General features: G+C 29.9%; 1 protein-coding gene across 2 annotated transcripts in view; it reads right to left on the reverse strand.

Annotated features, from left to right (window-relative positions):
• LOC136856555 (uncharacterized) overlaps positions 1–9,635 on the reverse strand; it is a 131,309-nt gene that overhangs the window by 52,779 nt on the left and 68,895 nt on the right. The gene's annotated exons all lie outside the window — the stretch shown is intronic.

Consider the following 9,635-nt stretch of genomic DNA (forward strand, 5'->3'; position numbering starts at 1 on the left):
TCTAAAACTCGATCAACAAACCACTACAAAATGTTAGGTTAGTGACGTGAGTTTTAAACTTCATTTGCAAATTTAGGTCAACTATTCTGCACTAAATGTAACTTTGATATGAGAATGAAAGTGTCGTTTTTCGGCAAAATCCTGTATTTTCAAAATGTCTACCTTATTTTCCATGCTTTTCCTTTCATAACGACACAAAGATGTAATCAAAAAATGCCTAAAACGTCATACACTCATGTATGCCTTTACTCCGTGAGAATCTAAAATATATGATGATCTGGGTACAGATATTCCTCTCCGTCCCCTCAGCATCGAATTTTTCACTGGAATTCATAACTTTATTTTTTCACTGTTTATATTATTACAACTTCAAAGGCTTGTTGATATTTGTTTCTTTACAATTAAACACTTTCATGTGGAGAATAAAAAAATTCCATCGATACCTTTCCACGAGCTCTTCAGAATATTGACAAGATATTTACAGTCAGTATTCATATGAGAGTTAAGAGCTATTATCTTTACTCTGTTCTTTAGGAAAGAACTTTTCCAAAATGTGTCAAACTTTACATTGTGATGGGTAGAAAACATTTTTAATACGTCATACATGTTTTTTTTTTTCAGTAGGTTTTAATCCATAGACTTCTCGGATTGTAACCTTATATGAGATTTTGTAACGAAATCCACATATTTACAGTAGAATTTAAGGGCATTGGTGTGCGAGATACATTTCAAAAGATGCACCAAGGAATATGAAGAAAAGGAAGTTAGTGTCTTGTTTGAAAATTAACTCCTGTAAATCTAGCTGTTCATGGTTTTATCACAAATCTTTAAAAATGGATCATTGACAATTGCAAAATGTAGTGTGAGTGTGGATAGTAGGACCTAATATTATTGTAATTTCATATATTCTAAGGAAAGTGAAAAATATCCTATCTTCGACGTGACGTCATGTAATTCTCTGTTCATTCTCATACCTAATAATATGATAGATTTAATGCAAAGAAATTTTGCTTTTATATTTGATAACGTTAAAATTCATCACCTACAGTAGAGCTATACAAAGGATGGGACATGAAAATTCAAAATGACATCAACAACGACTCTTTATATTATTTACTGTATATTAATGATTCCAACAAAAACGTTGAAAGCTAGAAACACTCTGAAAATATCAATTGGTTATGTTGTATGCCTCTTTTTGATATTAAATTCATCTTTATATATAAAACAAATTTTTACGTTTCTTTTCTTAATATAAATAAAGGAATTAAATATAATTTTTAACATGCATACTATTTCTTTGAAAAAATTTTTATAGAAATTATGTTTGTGTAACTACAGATAATTTATTAGCCTGGGAGGTTTCTTTAGTATCCTAGTAGGAAGATAATTTCTTCTAACAGGAAATACTCTGTTATTTATATATCATGACCTTTATAACGGCAAAAAAATAAGGTTCTAATTTCAACATAAACTAGCATGGCCTCAATTCTTAATGGAATTAATCTTACAGTCAACTTGCAACTGGACATTTGTATATATTAGGAGTAAAAATAATATAAAATTTAAAAGTAGTAATCAGCATTTCTTTATATCCAAAAAAGAAATGTATCAGATCGGTTATCAATAATTACGAGTAACATTTTGCTCAACAAGGAACTTATTAGTTACGTTTCACATGATGTTTATCGTATCATGGATGATACCTATATACTAAATTCATGACTATACTGCAAAAGAGTTATGTGTTTTTCTCTATCCGGAGTTTATGTGTGTGTGTGTGTGTGTGTGAAATTAGAGATCAAACCTGTTCATTAATTTTAGTTAAATAAAATGAGAATATTCTTGCAATTAGTCATCTTTTTATATGCAATAAACTAGTTTAGGAACAAAGGAAAGTCTAACGTTAGGCTTGTTTCTTTGAAAAGAGATGGTTGCGTTTTATGTATAGTCTACGCAATAGTCTGCGATATCAGGTCTGCCGATATATATTTTTAATCATTCCTTTGGTTACTCTTATGGTTCCTTAGTCTGAGAGGATTCTTCCTGAAACCAGTACAAACATTAATCATTCACATGTAATAGGGTTGCCAACTTCCAAGGCGGTTAAATAACCAAGCAAATTAATATCTAAAAAAAACACAAAATATGAATAAAAAAATGGTGGATTTAATCAAATCGAAGCCATAGAAATATGTCACGAAAAAGAAAACGACGCTGTCAGAAAAGGCCACAGATTAATAGCAGACGAAAAAATGGTTGTCACTGAAAAAATCCAGAAATTTTTTCGGTATCCTCAGTTGCAATAAGTAATGATAGGCAAATCGAATTACATCCGTGTTTAAATAAATACTTTTTTTGTATTTGGAGATAAGACAGTGACAAATGCACGGCAAAGTGACATGAACCCAGATGGTAAAATATATTGTTTGAGCTTTTGGCATGGTTCTTTCCAGAAGAACGAATTGATAGCCAACTGGATAAAGATTAGTTCATTTAATAGCGCAAGAGGTTACAGGCATTTTATCAATTTGCTGGCAAAATAGATTACATTAAGTACAATTCTTAACTCTTAGGAGAATATGATGATTTGTATGCTAAAGTAATATTCAAAGGTTAAAGAAAAAAATCCATTATCGTTATAAGCATAAAGAGAATTATATAAGATATTTGCATTTGTATAGATATAGATTGTATTTGTACTTGGCAAAAGCAGGAAATGATCAGGCAGTACGATTTATTCAGATATTTTTTTTATTAGAGCTAGAGATACATTACAGGCAGAAGGCAATAAAGGAGTGAAGGATGCGAAGATGACAACAGCAATACACAGAGAAAGTGTTGGTAACTCAGCAGCAAAATCCGGCAGAGCATAGAGGACAGATATAAATTAAAATTTTATGTTAAACAACAGTTCCATTTAACATTGCCTGCCAGAAAAAAGAAAATAAATAAATGCACGCTATATAATTTATTATTGAAATACTATCCATGCACTTTGGATGAAACATAAATTTGTCTGACAAGCTCATCAACTATAAAAAACTGATTCCCATATTCTCAAAAGTTAAGTCTATTTACGGTCGAATTTATTTTCATTATCAAAGAAGATTTTCAAATAGCAATATAATAATTCTAAATAGCAATACATTAACCATATCTATATTAAATAAAGTTAACGAGCACTTTTCATTAATTAAATCAGAGTGGAACACTTTCTGAAATGCAACACGTTGGAAATTTTCTCTGATCAAAATGAAAAAGATTTCCTGAGTATCGATAATTCCAGTGGAAAAAAATGTCGTGTTAATTATTATTATGTTTCAGTTTTAATAATGACGTAAATAACTGAGAATTTATTCTCATCTGAAATTGCAGAAATCATTTTATTAGAGATGGATTTTATTAAACTAGGAACAATATTTTCCTTTTAAACAAAAGAAGCTTTAAAGATAAAGTCTGAACCGCATCGTTTGTCGCTATGTTTTATGTTATTCATTCGGTGACAGTAAAAGCTCCAGAGTGCACTATGTAACGGAATGAAACTGGAATAAGGTGAATTACATTTAATGCAGGAAAGAAGTACATACATAACCTCTTTCATGCCAGAGCTTGCTTTCAAAACATGAATGACTTTGTAAAAAAAAAAAAAAAAAAAACTTTCTCTACACGCCATACACATGCACACACACACACACATACACACACACAGAGTTATAAAGGGCCAAAGTTGACTATAACTATTTATCCCCGCCATTGTTATTAGTGTGAGAGATTGTCTAACAGAAGTTAAGTATCCCTTGCAGATGTTCTTAAGAAACAACGCATTTAAAATAAAAACAAACAAGACATAAAAAGCTATGAATAATACTATCTCCAGCAAAGGGAAGAAGATGAGATTCCAAGTAAGTATAGCAATGGTGCAGTAGTTAGAGGGTACATTTTCATGGAAAGTAGTTTGAGTCACTGTAATGTTAGATTTATATATATATATATATATATATACATTTTATATGGAAAGTATATATATAATATATATATATATATATATATATATATATATATATATATATATATATATATATATATATATCTATATAAATATATATACATATATATATATATATAAATATATATACATATATATATATATATATATATATATATATATATATTTATATATATATATATATATATATATATATATCTATATAAATATATATATATCTATATAAATATATATATATATATATATATATATATATATATATATATATATATATATATATATATATATATATATATATATATACCAATATATATATATATATATATATGCCTATATGCCCAATGCAGACGAAGTTCTTGAGAATACCACCAAATCCCACGTCCAAGGTCTCAGAATGGTGAAAAATGACACTGACATACATATATTAATGATATATATATATATATATATATATATATATATATATATATATATATATATATCTTATATATATATATTGCTTGAATCATCCATGGAAATGCAGTTCCAAGCTGAACAATCAAACTACTGCTACCCTCTGTGACTATGCTTGCTTGGACCTCATCTTCATCCCTTTTGCTCAGAGATAGCTGTTTCATAACTCACCCATATCTTAATGTGTTTTATTTAAATATGCTGTTCTCTTAAGAACATCTGAAAACTGCTTGCCGGGAGATATCTCTCTCACATAATAATCGATAAATGATACAGTCAACAGCCCCTAACTCTGGAAATATTCAACAAGCCGGGATGAAACTTTGACTTAAGGAGTTTCCCACTAAGGTCTTTAATGGTGCCAAATTCCATCGAAATCCGTGGGCGGTTTTCGGAGATCGGATATCGATATTTGGTGTTCAGGGGATGTAATTACGGGGAACTACTGTATCTGTGGGGACCCATTATGTCTGTTTTCTCAAAGCTCGCATTCTGGAGGAACCATTCGGCAATAATAGGCTTTAAAGTTATATTATTCATTCAAATCAGCCATCAAAATTTCATGATGCACGGGTACGGACTGCTCACAACATTAGAAGAGACATCGTTTTCTTAGTGTGAATTTACCCGTTATCTTATGAAACAATTTCTTTTTTTTATCTAAATGATAATTAAATGTCTTTTTTTCCATTACTGTATTTTCAATAACTACAATATTTTGTAAAACTAATGTAGTTAACAAGCCCCTTTTCTTAACGATTTTTTTTTTTTATCTACGGAAGTCATTTTACTCTTGAGTTGTTTTCATTGAGTGATCATCGTCAACCTTGAGAAGTTAGCAGTAGAGAGCGGATGCGAAACTGACAGCACACACTGTTTTCAACAAGACCGTACTACTACTTACTGCAACTAAGGAGATCGAAAAAATTCCTGGAGTTTTTCAGGTAACAACCATATTTTCCGTCTGTCATTAATCTGTGGCCATTTCTGACAGCGTCGCTTTTTTCATGACATATTTCTATTGCTTCGATTGTATTAAATCCAAATTTTTTTCGTATTCTAGGTTTTCTTTAGATATTAATTTGTTTGTTTACTTAACCGCTTGAAGTTACAACTCATATTATCATAGAAATTCATGAATAATTAATAGTTGTAATGACTTTCAGTAACGAATCCTTCAGACTAAGGAACCATTTGAGACAACTAAAGAATGATTAAAAATACATCATTAAATCTCATATTTGCAGACTACTATGATGAATATATAAAACGTAATACGTCTCCTTTGAAAACAGGAAACGAAACAAAGCTAATGTGGGACTTTGCTTTGTTCTAAACCAGTTTCGCCATATAAAAGATGATTAATTTAATAATATTTCTCACTTTAGTTAACTGAAATTAATGGATAGGTTTTAATCTCTGATATCATAAAAAAAAAAAAAAAATCCAGATGAAAAACACTTAAATCTTTGGAGTATAGGTCTTGAATTTAGTATAAGGTAAGAGCCATGACTAATAAAAATTATGTAAAACGTAACTAATAAGTTCCTTGCTGTGCAAAATGTTACTCGTAATTATTATTAACATATCGGCAAGCACACTTCTTTTTGGATAAAAAAGAAATACTGTTTATTTACTTATAAAATGTAAATTATTTTTACCCTTAATATACAAATGACAGCTACTAGTTGACTGTAAGATTCCTTCTATTAAGGACTGAGGTCAATGTTGCTGTTATTTTTAAATTGGAACGTTATATTTTGCCGTTATAATGATCATAATGTGTGAATAATAATGTTTCTCAAAAAATGTAGCAGATTATTTCCTGTTAGAGGGAATTCTCTTCTTACTAGGATATTAAAGAAACCTCCTAAGGTATTAAAATTGTTGTCGTTACACAAACATAATTTAAAGATTTTTTTTCATAGAAATATTAAGCATGTTAAAAATTATTTATCAATTTCTTTATTTATATTAAAATAAGAAAAGTTAAACCTTTTAATTTGATTTATATATAAGGATGAATTTGATATCAAAAGAGCCATAGAATATAACCAATTGATGTTATCAAAGTGTTCTAGCTTTCAACGTTTTTTTGTTGGAATCATTAATATACAGTAAATAATATAGGGCCGTTGCTGATGTCATTTTGAATTTTCATTTCACGCTATGGCTCTAAGTGTTGAATTTTAACGTTATCAGATTAAAAGCAAATTTCTTTGCATTAAATCCATCATGTTATTAGAGTATGAAAATGAACAGAGAATTACATGATGTCACGTCGAAGATAGGATGCTGCACTTTCACTTCCAATTATGCCAAGATGCAATGATATCAGGTACTACTATCACGCTCACACTAAATTTTGCAATTATCGACGATCTATTTTAAAGGATTTTGTGATAAAATCATGAACAGTTACAAGAATCAATTTTCAAACAACAATCCTAGCTTCCTTTTCTTCACATTCCCTTGGTCTACCGCTTTTGAAATGTATCTTGCACGGCAGTGCCCTCCAAATTCTAAAGTGGATTTTGTAACAAAATCTCATATGAGTTACAATCCAAAGAAGTCTATGAATTAAAACCTGTTCAGAAAACATGAATAGCATATTAAATTTTTCTAACTATCATAATTCAAAAGTTGCCAATTTTGGGAAAAAGTACTTTCTGATAAAGAATAAAATAAAGATAATGTCCCTTCAATCTTATATAAATACTGATTGTAAATATTTTGGTAATGTTCTTAAAGAGTATGTAGAAAGGAATTGATGGAATTTCTTATTCTCCACATGAGAGAAGTGTTTAATTAAGAGAAAAAAAAGAATGCCAACAAAGCCATTCGTATAAAACTGTTAATAATATAAAACAGTGGAAAAAAATTTATGGGTTCAAGTGAAAAATTGGACGCTGAGCGATGGGAAACCAATAGCTGTATCCAGATCATCATTGATTTTTAGATTATCGCGTAGAACAAGCATACACAAAGGGAAACATGAGTATATGACGTTTTATGCATTTTGATTACATCTGTGTGGCGTTATGAAAGTGAAAAGGATGAAAAATAAACTAGACATTTAAAAAAAAAGGTTTTTGACGGAAAACAACGCTGTTTTCATATCAAAGTTACATATAGTGCCCAGAGTTGACCTAAATTGTCAAGTGATGCTTTACAACTCGTATCAACAGCCTAACATTTTGTAGTGGTTTTGTTGATCTAGTTTTTAGAGCATTCGCAGAATGTGAATATATTCTCTAACTACAAACAGCTTTTGAGGACCAACTGGTTCTAATTTTGGTTTGGAACATGTTTTACACGAGCATATTCATATGCTTTCGTGTATAAGCTGAAGACAAGGTAATATCAAACCAAGAGTGGTTAGAAATATTTCTTTTGTAAGATATATGAAATACATTTACTACTTCCCCTAATTATGTAATCGCACACAATGTCATTTTTTAAATCATATCTGTCTATGCGTACTTGTAAAACTTCTCTTGAAAATGAGATGTTGGATTTCATGAATATAGAATAAATTATTTACTGATTCTAAGTTTAAGTTTAGTGGATGATGTAGAGTTTACTTTTCCATTATTTATTTGTATTACTGTAGTGATAAATATTTAGAGAAGAAAAATGTAGCTATAAGTATTTTTTTAAAGACAATGGAAATTGTTTCAGGGAATATGTATACCTAGCCATGCCATTAAGCTAGGTTACCGTCTTGTAGCATACATGAGGTATGTGTTCTACTGCGGGTACCTAGGTGTACTAGTTTTTTTTTTTTTATTCGATTACTTAAGATAGTTTACTGAGATGTAATGTAGCATGGTATTTGTATTAAATTTTCTTGTAACTTATGTTGCGCTATCAGAATTATGCAAGAACTATCTTCTTAATATAAACACATACAGACAGACATGTTAAATCAAAGAGAAAAAGATATAAATTTACAGCAATTACTTAAGTATAACTCGAAAATAAGAAATTAAAGAACAGTTAGAAACCAACTGGAAAAAAAATGTTGTCTGTTAGAGGCATCATGGCATCCTTTAATGACTACCATTTACCACATACTGAGTGACTGTCAAACGAAAATTGCAGAGAGAGAGAGAGAGAGAGAGAGAGAGAGAGAGAGAGAGAGAAGACGACTGATCCCTAAGGTCTCATCTAGATGCATTCAAGTATATAGTATGTATATATATATATAAATATTTGTCAAAGTTAACAATTCGTTATGCAATAAGTCTGGATGCTCATTCGTAGAAATTATCGATGTATTATGGCCAAAATGGGAGGAAAAGAGGAATAGCATACTCTGAAAAATAACAATATAAATCTATACTGAGTGAAGGATTACAATCCTATTAATTCTTATCATCCAGAAATAATTATGATGCTGTTATTGAATATAGAGCATAAACGATTGCAGATCGCAGTGATATAACAATGGAAGGGAGTAATGTAAATATGACCATGCTTATAGGAATTACTGTTGAAGAACAGAGATAACAGGAGTTGATGGGACCAATTGTGAGATGTTGGAGGATTCGGTGGTAATGTCACTGTGTGGTTGCTATGAGTGTTTAATGTTTGTATGGATGAAGGAAGGATCCAAAGCGCTGAATGGGAGAGAAAAATTACACCTATTTATAACTCAAGTACTATAATGATATTATTTTAATATACGAGAGACAGTCTTTGGCAGGATTATTATTTAAGAGGTATGTTAAATGATAAAGAAAAATTACGTGAAAACTTTCAGAATGTGACAAAAATAGGACTTAGAAAACGTTATGATAACTATTAGAGAAATCAATGTGGAATTCGATGAGCATCTGAGTTTAGCAGAGATTTTATGAGTAAAGTAAAAGTTTTGGTAGACCTGTATATTAGAATGAACAATTTAATACAAATACTTGTATGAAGAGAGGGCGCATTATTTTTTCATTGCATTTTAATTTCATAATGGATTCTTTGAAGTGATAAGTTGAAAAAGTAAGTTGAAAATATTTGCAAATTGTCAATAAGGAGATATGTGATAAACCGCGTGAAAATTAGCAGGCATACAGATAATTTTCGGGTAGGGTTAGTAAAAAGAACAGAGAAAACATTAATAGACTCTGAAAATGTTTGTAAAAGGAGCAAACGGTCACTGAGTTGACAAAGAGTT

This window comes from Macrobrachium rosenbergii, chromosome 36 (assembly GCF_040412425.1).
Source record: "Macrobrachium rosenbergii isolate ZJJX-2024 chromosome 36, ASM4041242v1, whole genome shotgun sequence".
NCBI classification, from domain to species: Eukaryota; Metazoa; Arthropoda; class Malacostraca; order Decapoda; family Palaemonidae; genus Macrobrachium; species Macrobrachium rosenbergii.